Here is an 11,189-nt window from a genome sequence, read left to right as displayed (position 1 = left end):
TGGTTTGCTACAGATCCAGCTGGAAACTGCTGTGTCCAGCACTGGGCAGCCCCTGGTCTCCTCAGAGGCCACCCCTGTAGCTCCTTCCTGGTGCCAAAACCTTGGGACATACACCTGATATACTCTAACACTGGAAGGATAACCCTATATTTTCTATTTAAAACATGGACAAAAGCACTTCCAAAAAACCCCAAAACTGAAAACCTCTAAAGGAGGAACTGAAAAACTGTTCCACTATGAATGCTTCAAGAAAAAAAAAAACAAAAACAACACAAAACAGATAAAGAAGGATAGTATTGTTGTGATCTGCAAGAACGTAAAATACTTCTGGAATGAAGAATAAAATAATCAGTTCTCCCTACCTAGAGAGGATGGAAACTGAATTAATGGTTTTGAATTACAGCTTGGAAGATTTAAGATAGATATTATGCAGAACTTTCTGATAACATGGATCATGACAACACTCAAACAGATTGCCTGAAGAGCTTTTAGAGTTGCAGTCCTTGGAAATCTCTAAGGACAAGTCAGGTAAGCATCTATCAGAGTTGACAGGTGCAGTTGATTTTGCCTATGGGCAAAAGCATAGAGTAGAAGACCTTCTGAGGTCCCTTTCAGACTGTTATTCTCTCTTTCTGTGATAGGCAGAGATATAATCTACAAGTAAACTCATGGCTTCAATAAGAGTATTTATAAAAGAAAGTACCTCTCAGAAAGACATTTGCAGAGATGTCTGGTGTTTTGAAAGTAACTAGGAATGCATAAAAGGAGTAGAGCTCCTGGCTGAAAATGTAACCCACAATTCTTTTTCTGATAAAAAAATATAACATCTTATATAGATTTTCTCAAGACTGCAGGTGACAGTTGGGTTTGAATTTTCAAGGTGTGCATAGAAAGCCACACTGCTTCCCTCACCATTATAAACAACTGAAACACATTAAATCTTCTACATGTCTATAACATATGACTTTTATAGAGATAAACACTTTCGTAATGGACACTTAAGTTGCACTCAGAAGATGGTATGTCTTTACCTGGTAACTGCCCACACTTTATCTGCATGGAAATCTCTAAGGCAAAAGACAGGGTAGGTAAGCATCTATCAGAGTTGGCAGGCACAGTTGATTTTGCCTGTGGACAAAAACTTAGAGTTGGTGACCTCCTGAAGTCTCTTTCAGATTGTTTTCTCTCATTCTGTGATAGGCAGTGATTCAGCTTGCAAGCACTCTCTTGACCTCAATAGAACTTCCTTACTATAAGAAACTTGGAGTTCTTTCACTGAGTAATCTGACCAAACACCTGCAGCTACAGACCTACACCTGAGATTTCCTATGGAGGAGGAATGTGGGGAGAGGAACACACACATTGCTTAGCTCACTTATTTTCAATGTTGCCTTTAAGATGAGACAAGTTGTGCCCTGGACATACTTCTTTATTTCCAATGACCATGAAGAAAACAAGAAATGAGCAGCTGAAAAATAGACATATGTATTAAACAGGCAAGTAAATGAATATCAGTCTTCCTTGGATAGATAGTTCACATTGTATGTCATCACTTCTCTTCATATAGCTTCTGTGGAATAGAAAGAACTGTTGGCTTCTTTGTGAAGATGGGGAAATGAAGCACAGGACAGTTAAAAGAATTACTCAGGGTCACAGCACAAAACTCAGCAGAAGAGAAGCCTAAGTTTGTAAATTCTCTGACTGTTCCACAGAATTTTTGTTTTGGTAACAAAAATTATTTTTTAACGAAGCATGTGTTTCTAAGACAGTCATCATCCCAGGGATTGGAGTGTCTGAAATGTATATTTAGTTCTGGAAATGGAGAGCTGGGCAGGGAAAGGAGGAAAGACATTAATAGTAGAGACAATAGCTTTGCTACAGTGTAGGAAAACCTGAAACAAATAATCTCTAGGACACACAGAAGTACTTTGTGACACACTTCTCAGATTCAGTCACAGCAGTGTATGCCATTGTCACATAAGGGCTGAATCCTCCTGAGTTCAGTGGGGAGCAACATGCAAAGAGGAACTGTTGGATTAAGCATTTTTTTGACCCAGAGATGGAGCAACTGAGAGGCATTTAAAAAACTTATTCTACTTTTAGTCTCATGTGAAGGGTGAGACAATACAGGTGTTATAATTCACGCCATCACAATCACAAGCCAGCTATTTCTCAATTACAACAAATTACAAGCATTTCTTGGTTTATCAGCTTTTGCCACACTATACTGCAAATGCCTTAAAGTCAATAATCTAAAATTACCCTTCATGGGTCCTACTACAATGTATCTTTCATAGTTCTATTTCTCTAAAGTATCTAGTCTTAGTTGCAAGGCCATCTTTTGAAACTTATTTCTAGTTCCATTTCTCTCTCAACAATGTCTGTCCTATTCCATGGCATTTCTCAGTCAGCATTTCTTATCTCAGAGTTTGCATACAGATGCACACTACGTGAGCCTCCTGTCAGGCTTTGAGAATTCTCTACAAATCCATTTCCCACAAAGAACTAATTAAATATCTCCAGTGTGATGCAACAAATTGGCATGAAAACACCTCTCCAATAGTTGTTAAAGTAGACACGTGACTCATTCGAAATTCACAAACAGTTTTGGGCTAGGCTGGTAGATGTTTTTCATGCAAACTAAGAACCATACAGACCATTATAGCTAGACTTCCTGTGTCTTTAGGACAGTTTCCCTGCAGTTCCCTTTATGTCAAAATGAAAGTAAATTCCAAATACACTGAGTGTGACTCTTGAAACTTTTCTTCAACAGTGACAGAATGGTACAATTATTTAGCAGTTGCATAGATTTTTCATATGACCATTTCCAAGAAGTTTTTGGAGATGGAAAGACTCAACATAGAAAGAAACTGTATGTCTGAATGTAAAAATAAATGGACCACTGGAAGTTTAATACTTTAAAAGAAAAAGCTTTCCTTAGACTGAAAATGGGAAGAAACTTTTTCTTTTGCAATCTGATCCTGTCACTCATTTCACATTGACTAGGCTTATTTTAGAATAACTAGGTAAATTAGAAAATGAGGAGTAATTTACCCAATTCTGAAAAAAAAAAATCTTCAGTAAAATCCATAGGTTTCTAGAATGGTTTGTCTCCTAAATTGTCATGCAGCCCTTTAACACAATGTAATTTGTCACTAAGATGAGATCTAGCTTATTCAAAGTCATTATATTTTATTTTAAGAGGGTGAAAAATATCACCTTTGTGATGATAAGGTGATAAAGAAGGAAAACAAAACAAAAGAGCTCTCAAAAACTATAATGCTTATGAAAGGGTTTTCTGCTATTAAAATACAGAGGTTGAATTGAGTTTTGTTATTTTGTCAGGAATGCCCTGGGCTAGGAAGACTGAAATGGAATGAAGATTTGATGTCATTTCTAATGAGCATAAAACAATATTTGGGGTTTTTTTTCTGATTGTAAAAATTAGGACCAATTCTTTTTTGTCGTACAAAGCACTGAGGAAAGCACTGTATTTTCTCATAACATTATTTCAAAAAACCATGAAATACTATCTTTTAAGAAAATCACAATCTGCTTTTCCTTTATTCCTTCCTTTCCATAGTTACCATGACAACCAAAGAATTTTGGTAGGGATAAAACATTTGACAAGCACATTGTCTTTCTGCTTTTAAAGTCTTCATAGCAATACAGATGATCAGACAGGCCTTATTAAACAGGGCTGCACATTACACAAGCGGCAAAACTACACAAATAACCTGAAGGTCAGGAAAAATGGGATTTCCTGTCAAGACCATGATATAATACAACAGGATTTGTCATTGCAGCAACAAACATTAAAATTGTGATTTACTTTGTTAAGTGAGCAGTGGGTAGGGAAGGATATTTTCAGCTAGGGTGAACAGACCAGATACAAATGGGTAAAGCTGTCCAAAGAAATGCTAAACATCCAGCCCAGAGCAATGTCAGTCCAGCTCCTCAATTAAATTAGAGAAGTTTAAAGAGTTATGTTAAAACCCAGCTCCTCAATTAAATTAGAGAAGTTTAAAGAGTTATGTTAAAACCCAAACATTCTCTGAGAAGCCTCATCTTGCTTCAGATCACCAGGACATCAGAAATGTCAGACACCAGTACATCTCTTCCTAGATATTAAAACTATTAAACAGCTTTTGATAAGACTAAGGACAGGCCTTTTAAATTCTTGGCAGTCTAATTCAAATTGAAATTGTGGCACTTCTAAAAAGGGTTTAATTCTGATTTGGAACTAGAACTAAACATTAAAAAAACCTGCTAGAAACAGAAATGGGGAAAACATAATTTTTGAGGTGATTTCTGCTTAGCTAAAATGAAAAAACAAACTGTAGTGATAATTTTTTTTTATTTGGTAGATTTGCAAAATTTATCCTATGTGGGTTTTTTAATAATTATTAGTGCATGACATATCAGCAGGAGGCATATCACCTAGAGCACTGCTACTGGCATGTGACAGTAAGAAAAAAAATTGAAATATTTTATTTTTCTTTAAATCAATCCCTAAATTGATTCTGGCACTTTTCAAACACTGGTCCTCTTTTTTTCCCCCAATGTAAAACACTTCATTACAAACCCAAACAGGAGATTATTTAATGTAAGTATCTAATTGCTTCATGTTTTCTTTTCAAAGCTGTCTTTACCTAGAAAATTTTAGTTAAAATTAAATCTTTCAAAAACATTTCCATTCTATATAAAAGCATATTTTTCAATGACATACATTTACCTGAAAGAATTCTGATCAGTTCAGCTGGCTGTAAACAAGCCTTTGTTTCTCTATTTAATTTGGGTATGCAGTGGCATCAACTCTGCACAAAATGTTTAAAACATTGAAATGTATGCTGTGGGACAGCCACCACACTGTATCACTCTTTCCCTATTAAGCTCTGACTACTTCAAACTCTGAACCAAATTTTCAGAGTTTTTGTGGGGGAAAAATAAAGAAGGATTTTTTTCTCTTAGCCAAGAGAAATTGGAAGTTCCTATAACTAATAGCTCTTGCTACTGAAGGCCTGATGAGTACCCAATATCTTAAGTACATACACTGATCCTGGACAAGCTGCCAAACTCCATCTGCTCAGTGACATTTGTAAAGACAAATCAGACCAACCAATCGTGTTGCTTGAGAGCCACAATTCAAAAATAGCCTTGGAGGTAATCAGGAGGAATCAGAAGGAATTCTTCTTAGTAGTAATAGGGGATGCATTTTTGACATTTGACAGGCTCATTTCACATGTCTAGCTATGCCATAACTAATTACTTCTTTGAGCCAAATTAGACCATCACAACCCATGGCTGGACAGGAATATGGCAAAAATCTTGTTGGGTGGGCAGGGTCAGGGATGGGTGGCCAGGGGAGCTCTCCACGTGGCTGCCTGTGACAAGAGGGCACCATGGGGCTCTGCACTGTTGTCAGGTTCAACAGCTTTATCAGTGACCTGAGGGGGTAATGGAGTGCACTTTCACCAAGGCTGCAAGTGACCTCGACCTCAAATTTGGGAAAACAGTAAATGTGATGACGGGCAGAACCACCATCCAAAGGGATTCAGGCAGGATGGAGGAAGGGCCCAACAGGAATCTCAAGAAACAAAACATGCATTGCACCTGAAAAGGAAGAAGGCACCAACACATGCTGAGGACCGACAAACCAGCAGAGATCACTGGAGTATTTTCTTAAAATAAAATTTGATGACATTGGAGGGTGCATATCAGTACTGTTATACATGGATAATGAGATTATTGACTCTCACAATTAAAAAATAACTATTGTGTGAATATTAGGAAAAGCTTAGTGCTGTATAGTTATGTTACTGTAGTTTAGATGTCCTCTGTTCTCCCCACAGCTCCCTTTCCCCCCTGTATTGTTGCCATCAGACAGCCTGCGCTGTCTAGCACAGGTACAAAGAAGCTGCACAGGTGTCCCTGGCATGGGGCAGCTGGGAATGGAAAAGCTTGGTGCTTAGGGGGAGCAGCATGGCAACACCTGACCTCCAATCCAGTTACAGGAAAGCAGTTTCCACTGATAAATGGCAAAGAAGAGCTGACTGACAGACTTTGGGAGGGGCCAGGGCTGGCTGGTGCAACCCCAGGGGTACAAAAGCCTGAGCATCCATCCTGAAGATGAACTGGGCACGTGATGTACACAAGGGGCAGTTCCCAGCACTGCAGCTTTTTCCTTTTGTAGTCCTTTTTTGTATTTTTGTAAATTTTCAAAGTGAGCAGTTGTCTCTCACAGTACTGATATTCCTGTTTATATTATTTGGTCACATCCCCCTCAGTTCTGGTATGACAGAGAGTCATACAACATTCACCAGACTCTGTTCTTCTGAATGGTACAAGGAACAACACCACTGAAATTTATTACCAATTGAAAAGAGATAAAGAAAGCAACCTTTCTGGAGTCCTTCAATACACTTAGGAGTTTTTCTCATATGCGTCTGTCTGCACATGCAGAAGCACAGTTACATATTTAATCCTTTTTAGTACAATTAATAAAATATTTGGTATACGGGCAAAAAAATTGCCATGGATTTTCCTTCTATTAATTTCAAAATTAATTAACCTTGAAGAAAAAACTGTGAACAATAGTCTGAATTATTACGTATTTAAAATCTTAGAGCAGGAAATTCCATAAAAAATGAATTTGAAGGATCAGCTTCTTCTTAAGTCATTGACTTATTGTCATTTTTCATTCTTTCACTTTTGGTGTTATTTTAAGTTGAAGGACAGAGTACACAAACAACAACCTCTCAAGCACATCAAAAGGTTTCCTCTTAATTCAAGGGAACACAATGTTTTTATATATCATGCTTTTCTTTTAACTATTTTGTGTTCAAAAAATGCTACTGCAGACATTGAACAGGAATATAAAGACTTCATTATTATTAGCTAGATATGTTTAAAAAAACATAATTAAATCAATTAATTATGTTGCAGTTCTGGTATCTGGAATGATGTTTCCTTAAATAATTTGCAAATAAATCCTAAAATTGACAATCAGTTGACAACTGGTATGTGTCATGTAATAGGCTGGGTGGTTGCTTAGGAGTAAGGCTAATTAAAAAGAATTATTACAATTTTTCAGACACCACACACATCCATTGATGGATTTCAAGCCCAAGAGGATCTATCAATAGGTCTGTCTTTCCCTGGCAAAAGCAATAATGGAAAGTACAGTAAAAAATTACATTGATAAATGCCTGGAAAAAAATCATACTCATAAAAAGTAAATCTGATTTTGTCTTTTTAGGTGATTACAAATCTGATTGGCAAAGGCAATGTCAAGGGCATGTCAGTTTTATTATGTGACTTTCTAACTAAAATTTGACATTCAGCAACAACCAGTGTAAAACATTAGTGCTATGTAGACCAGAAAAATATCTTTATCATTATACTGTCTCCAAAACTAATTGGAAATGAAAAATCTTAACAAATTAATGAGTTTAGTGTTGTCTGTTCTGGACTCTGTTATTTAGTTTATGTATTGGTGATTAGAAACACATAATAAAATCAATTTTTACAAAGTTTCCATGTGACATGATTATCGACTCGTGTGATAAATAATATATGCAGAATTCTGAATCACTCAGTAATCTGAATTCATTTTTAAACATCATGCATTTTAATGCTGCCATATGCAAGATTGTGCATCTAGGAACACAGAAAGTAGGTCACACTCACAGACACAAATGTTTCTTGGAAAGCTTTTGTCTCTGAAAGCCTTTGGGGTCTGGTGAATAACGAACTGAACATGAGCTCCCAGCAAAATACAGTGACTAAGACTAATCCAGCTCTTAACTGTTTAAGTTGAAGACAAATAAAGAGATTATAGATGCCATATTTCGTCTGTATGGTATTATCAACTCCATTACTAGAATCAAAATGTCCAATCCTTATACACCCCAAGGTTGGAAAGTCTCTGAAACAAACAGATTTACAGAATCTGCAATGCAGCAAACATTTCACAGAGAAATTTCAGTTTGTTTCATTTATAAAAGAAGTTAATAGTGGTCTGCAGGGAAACCACCTTGTATCCCAGATTTAGCTTCAGATACATCTTGACCTATCTTCAGGGAGATTTCAAAGTGAAAGGAAGTCTTCAGCTATCCAAAAGGTGGAAAAAAAGTTCAATGTTCAAACATTAATAAATACTGCAGTCAGACTAGAAATAAGGTACACATTCTTAATTTAAGACAATAACAGAAAAAAATTTCCCTGAGGATATGCTGCTTTTTACATTGTTTTCTCTCCTGATATAAAGAGGGGTGCCTGTTTAAAAATATGCTCTAATACAATCAGAAGTAAGGCATTTACAAAACACAAGATGAAGAATTGTGGACTGTTTGAAACCAAAAATCAGATCAAATTACTGAAGTGACAAGAAGCAGCTGGGAAGATGCCAGTAAGATATATTTTTATTGGAAAACATATTTTTGCAAACAAGTTGAAGACACAGATTTGGAATGAGTGAAGCTTGGCTTTGCCCTATTCTGTGTGACCCTGAAGAGGTTGAGAGCCCCTGGGAGGAAATAAGTATGTTCATTCAACTAATAGCAGTTTGCCTCTGACCCCTCTTTATGGGTGTCTCAAGCGCAACATTTTCTTAATTTATCTCATTTAGTCTTCTCTCTTTAGTGTCGTGTATGAAACCTTATTCAGGATCATCACTTGAGCAGCATCTTGGAGTCCAAGGGGTTGATCCTCGCTTCTTGAAAATAAGCTTTTCTAAATCTGAATTCTTTGGCATAATGTCTCTAATATTCAGTCCTTTATATTCATCCATGGAGCTAAACTCCTATAATTTTCCATTGTGACATCTTTTCTCTGCTCTTGATGTAGTAGCAAATATTTATTTGCCAGCAGCAGGCAAGCCTTCTGTTTGAGTTATCTTGTCTCTCTTTGTATTTCTGAATTTGCTTCTCTTCTGCACTGCATGAAGACACAGACCATAAGGTTGTAGCTCAACACTGAAAAACTCAATCCTTCTTAGAGACAACTGATGATATCAGCAATTATTTTTCATTCCTAAATTTTCAAATAAGCATCCTCATGCTTTCTGTTATGTTTCTTAAACCTGGGAATAATCTCACTAAAACTATCCCATCATTTTGCTTCAAACCCCTCCACAGACCTCACTGCTCTTGTGTGTCTCAAACACGCAATATGAGACTTACCACATATTCAAAATTACCTAATTGGTTTCCTGTTTCCTCAAAATCTTTGGATAGACATCTATTTCCTCTTGCTTTACACACAAATGATGAGATTTTTGGAACAGTGAATCCTCACTTCATCCTGCCATCCACTATGACTGATAACTGCTCTATTAATATTCGTACTACCTATTACTGATTTCCCTTGGCCAAGAGGAAGTGGTGATGCAGAAAATTCCTATTGAATTGCTCCCAGGAGAAAGTATTATTATAAGGACTCAATCTATGAATGAAGAATATCAACTTTATGAGACACAGAGATGGATTTCTGGAATTTACTCACAGGTTTGACCTGGGACTATGCAAAATTTCTCAAAAGGAGTTGGAGAAAGTCATTAACTTCAGGGATCAAATGAAGAAGGAATGATATAGACCACTCATAAGAATCCCTGGGGAAAAAAGAGTTACTATGCAGTCCTTACCAAAGGAATGGAGTTGTATTCAAACCTTGAAGAAATGTTCAAAGCCATAAGAAATATTTCTCCTCCTCCCATTCACAGGCATGAACATTTGTCCTCAGATGGCATAATTTCTGGCACAAATTAATTCTTTCAATGTCTGTTCTGGTTTCCATTGTTTTACTTGAAAAAAGAAATGGTTTTGTGGAAGCATCTTTCAAAATCCCTTAATTTTCCATGGTAATTTCCAATTTTCCCTTGAGCAGCAGAAAACTATAGGAAACTATAGGCCGATTTCAAAGCTCAGAAAGAAGAATAAGGACTGGTGTCTAGCAGAGTTCTAGTTATTACAATTTCTTTATTGAACTGTTACTTGCAAGAAAACAATCAAGAAATCATAGGTGACCTGGCTATCTCCAACATTTTACTAAGTCTATACATTCAGTTAATACAGCTAAAAATATACCTAATACTCAAACTAAATTATTTTATATCTTTTTTATATATATTTCCTTCCTTGTGTATGTCCTGAATTAGTGAACTAAACATGCACTGTAATTGGGACATATAAAAATGTCTTTAATCTCTGGCTATGAATTCATTTACAAAACAAATAGACCATGGATATTCAAAAGGCCCATAATGCTCAAATATAGTTGTACCTCTGCATTAAATAAATACTTCTAAAAAAGTACCTGCAGACTTCAATGAAGACTAGGGCCAGCAATTAGTTTTCAAGGCAAACATTTAAAGTGAACATTTTTATTTAAATTTCTTTTCCATTTGGGAAGTGTAATTGAGAATACATTTGTTTGTTCAGCTATTGTACTGTTCAAATCACAGACTGGTTGAGGTTGAAAGGCCATCTGGAAGTCATCTGGTCCAACTCCCTGGCCCAAGCAGGGACACAGCTAGGAGATCAGTACCAGGTCCAGACACCTTTGGAGTATCTTCAAGGATGGAGATGTCACAACCTCTCTGGGCAACCTGCATCAGTGCTTGACCACCCTCACAGAAAAAAAAAAAAAAAAAAAAAAAGTATTTCCTAATGTTCGCATGGAAGCTCCTCAGTTTTCAATTTGTGTCCATTGCCTCCGGTCCTGTCACTGGACACCACTGAAAAGAGCCTGTGTCCCTGTGGATTTTATATACATTAAGGTTCCTCCCTCTCTTCTGTAGCCCAAACAGCCTCAGCTGTCTTTGCCTTCCCTCATAAGAGAGATGCTCCAGCTTCTTCAGCATCTTCAGGGCCCTTACTGGACATTCTCCATCATGTCCTTGCCTCTCTTGTGCTGACAGGAAGGAAAGGATGACCACCATGGATCTGCTTGCAATACTTTACCCTAGAAAAGAATATCTTTCACCTTTTTTTTCTGTCAGGGCATTTTGCTGGCTCATATTGAACTCCACCAGGACCCCTACAACCTTTCCTATCAAGTTGCTTTCCTGATGGTTGGTCCTCAGCATTTGTATCTGTGCATAGAGTTGTTCTTCTTCAGGTACAAGAGTTTCTACTTCCCCTTGTTGAACTTCATGAGGTTCCTGACAGCCCATTTTTCCAACCTGTTGA

Source organism: Melozone crissalis, unplaced genomic scaffold (assembly GCF_028551555.1).
Source record: "Melozone crissalis strain CALT ecotype California unplaced genomic scaffold, PUWL_Pcris_2 ptg000013l_1, whole genome shotgun sequence".
Lineage (NCBI taxonomy): Eukaryota > Metazoa > Chordata > Aves > Passeriformes > Passerellidae > Melozone > Melozone crissalis.
This window is presented reverse-complemented; position numbering follows the sequence as displayed.